The sequence below is a fragment of the Octopus bimaculoides genome, chromosome 2 (assembly GCF_001194135.2).
Source record: "Octopus bimaculoides isolate UCB-OBI-ISO-001 chromosome 2, ASM119413v2, whole genome shotgun sequence".
Taxonomy (NCBI): Eukaryota; Metazoa; Mollusca; class Cephalopoda; order Octopoda; family Octopodidae; genus Octopus; species Octopus bimaculoides.
In genome coordinates, this window is record NC_068982.1 from 158,494,260 (window position 1) to 158,498,306 (window position 4,047).

At 36.3% G+C, this 4,047-nt stretch overlaps 1 protein-coding gene across 3 annotated transcripts in view; it reads right to left on the bottom strand.

Annotated features, from left to right (window-relative positions):
- Positions 1-4,047, bottom strand: part of LOC106874384 (glutamate receptor ionotropic, kainate 2) — a 1,088,700-nt gene that overhangs the window by 332,121 nt on the left and 752,532 nt on the right. The gene's annotated exons all lie outside the window — the stretch shown is intronic.

Here is a 4,047-nt window from a genome sequence, read left to right on the forward strand (position 1 = left end):
TATATATATAAATATATATATACATAATGCATGTATTTAAGTATGTATGTCACTCTCACACTTTGTCTCTCACTTTATACATATATGTGTGTTTGTGCGTGTTTGTGTGTGTGTGTGTGTGTGTGTGTGTGTGTGTGTCTGTGTGTGTGTGTGTCTGTGTGTGTGCGTGTGCGTGTGTGAGTGTGCCTGTATATGCGCGTTTAAAAGTGTGGCTGGTGCAAAAAGCCTAGAACCTATTCTTGCAAAGCATAAATATAGTTGTTTAACAACCAATTTAATGTAGTGATGCCAAAAATAATTTCCATTTAATTACAATTGCTCTTATTTTGAGTAATCTATTTTGTAGAATAAATGTGGCCGAGAAAATCTGTCTTGACCTAATGCAGTCAATAAAGTAAATAATTATTTATATGGAATAGCTGGAAATTGTAATTATTTAAATTTATGCTCCATACATGTATGTATATTACTATCTATCTATCTATCTATCTATCTATCTATCTATCTATCTATCTATCTATCTATCTATCTATCTATCTATACACACTTAAACACACACACACGCATACACACATATATATAATTAGCGGTTCGGCAAAATAAACCGAGAGAATAATTACTAGGTTTACAAAGAATAATTCATGGGTGTCGATTAGTTCGACTAAAAGTGGTGCTCCAGCATGGCAACATTCAAATGACTAAAATAAAAGAATATATATATATATCTAAATACACACACACACACACACATATATATATACACACACACACACACACACACACACATATATATATATATACATACACACATACACATATATACACACACATATGCATATGTATACACATACACACATATATATATACACACATGCATATACACACACACACACACACATATATATATATATATGTGTGTGTGTGTGTGATATACACATATATATATGTGTGTATGTATATATATACGCATGTATCTATAATCATACATATGCATATATGTGTTTATATAGATGTGTATATATGTAAGCACAGTAGATTATTAGAAAATCATTATACAAGATGAATGTAGCAACTATACAGAGAAGTCACGTTTATCGCCACTTTAACATGGTTTTTCTGTAGGAACCTTCGTTTTCTACTGCCTTTTACCCCAGGTGGACACCTCCTCCAGCTGGTTATCGAAGTAATCAGTTCCCCAAAATATGTTGTAGACACAGTAGCGAGCCCTCACGAACTTCCAGCGACAGCGGGACCACCAGACCGTCTTGTTTCGAGCTATTTGCACTCATCCTCCTGGGGTTAAAAATGGTAGTAACGTCGGTTCCTACGGAACAGCCATATTGAAGGGGCTGTCAACATTACTTCTAAGTGTGTTTACAACTTTCTTCTCGTATAGAGATTTTCTTTCTCGCTACGTTGCTTGTTGCAAGACAGTGACTGGTTGTCACTTATTTTTCTGTATATTGTGAGCTGGAGCAAACTGCTGCTATCTCAAGCAGATGGGGTCCACCACTAGGTACGAGCACAAATAGATCGAAATCGGACGCTCAGGTGGCCCGGTCGTCGGTGGAATATGCTGGATGTTCGCTCTCCTACTTGCAATATTTATCAGGTGCAGACTGCATCGATAGCCAGCTGGAGGAAACATCCTGCTCAGGTTAAAAACGGTATATAAAGTCGGTTCCTACGGAATAGTCATGTTGAAGTGGCGCTAAACCTTACTTCTCAGTATAATTACTACTTTCGTCTCGTATAGAGATTTTCTAAGTAGCTACTTTTTCTTGTTGCAAGATCAGAGGCGATAAACATTACTTTTCATATATATATATAATTATGTGTGTGTGTGTATTTGTGGCATATAAAATGATTCCGTTTAATGTTATTTATGCCGATTCATTGAGCAGTAGATGGACATAATCTCGGCATTTGCACACGACATGTTTCTCAAATAAGATGCGAAACACTGGGTGATTTAGGGATGTACCAGCATAGATGACAGGTGAAAGAAAAATTAATCTTTGTGCTATTTGAATTCACAACACAAAGAACAAGCACAAACATTGCAACATATTTACTATACATTGTACTAATGACTGCAAACGACCACTTCATTACATAGCGTATAGAATACGTAAAGATATTTGCTCCGTCACATTGCGCTATGAATTGAATTCCTACTGAGCAGGGATTGAAAGTAATAACGCTAACATTTAAAGACCGATGAATAAAGTACCAGCTGTGTGTTGGTGTGTCACGTTATCCCGCAATCTGTCACAACCTTGATATTTTGCTTGGTTAGTAGTGGAAAGGCAGATAAAGTGTCGGTTTACTCGCACTTGCATAGGCATATACAGATTAGTGAAAATACCTTCACACCTCCCTATAAAAATAGATTGAACATGACGGCCGTAGTTTATTTATGTCAGAAAATATTGTTTCCAAATTTTGGTACAATGACAGCAATTCCAGGAAAGGAGCTACATCCATTACAACCACCCAGTTGTCAACTGGTACTCATTTTATCGACTCCGAATGGCAAAATTAACCTCGGCGGAATTTGAACTCAAAGGATAACGACGGGCGAAATGCTGCTATGCATTTGGTCAGGCGTACTAGCGATTATGCTAGCTCGCCGCTTTTATAAAAGAAAGTATATAACTACTGTAACTCTATTTTGCGGTGAAGTGTATTACCCACCATCTCTGATTTGAGCAAAATACGTTTCATACTACAAGTAGGTTTTCTGTAATATACGTTTCATACTATAGATACACTGTATGATATCACCACTGCTTTATTTCCTGGTTTGTGTCTTGCTACTGTCTCTTCTAAATGATAGAATTTGAATGAAATGTTACAGATCACTGCTGCGAGCAACATATTATAAGGGTAGAATTTCAAATTAGATTACATTTCGTTTCACCCTATCATTGCTTATTTAGCTACATTTGCAATACTCATTCGTGTATGCTTAATAATTTTCATTAGGCTTAAATGTCGATACGGTTCTTCCCGGTTTTCTTTAAGAATTACGTGTTCAATGGTGTGAAATAATGAATCAGGCATTGTATTAAACACATGTAGGGTTTACAATTCCAGCTTCGCTTCGTAAGAGATAATCTATACGAGTGTGATGCCATCGTTGAAATGATGAATTCAGGCACGAGTTTGCATATGTTTATAAAACATTATTTAATGGAGACCTACGTATTCGTACGCATAATATTTCAGCAGTGGGATGACGCAAGATATTTCTACGTCTATATTCACAAATTTATACAGAACAATGCAAACTTCATAATAATTGCTACAAAGCCAAGTGATCGACAACAATCGACATTGATCTGATCCCATTTCAAGCTCTGTTTTCTGCCTTTTCTTTTTTTTCCTCACGTATTGATACATATAATCAAATGAAAGAATGCTATTCAAAATGTCATAAATAGACTGTTGCATTAGCTCACATACGTGCGCACGTGCACTTAAGCACACACACACTCATGCACACACACACGACAGACGTTGTTTGTTTGTGTTCGAGTATGTATGTACGTATGTATATACATGTATATGTGTGTAGGTGTATGTACAAATGTATATGTGTTCCAGTACACACGAGTATTTTATACGAAAACATTAAACAAACTCGTTCGTTAGTAAATGAGTAACCTTTTAAAAACAAACAATGCAATTTAGTGATAAAGTTTTATCCAGGAAATGGCAGCTTGAAACATCGCTATTCTTTCCACTTATAGTTACGCAAAATGGTAAAAGATAATTTGTAAACTACAAATATAGCGTGTGTGCGCGTGTGTGTATGTGCGTGTGTATGTGTGTGTGTGCCCCTGTGTGCGTGTGTTGTGCGCGTGTGTTGTGTGCGTGTGTGTGTGTATGTCTGTGTGCGTGTGTTTATTTGAACGCGCCGATGTATTTAGAACTGCAACATTTATATTCACTTAATTGGAAAGAAGTGTCCTTTGTATTTAACTGTGTTACAGTGAAGGAAACTTAATAATCAGTCACGTTATTCTCATTTATCTGGTTACT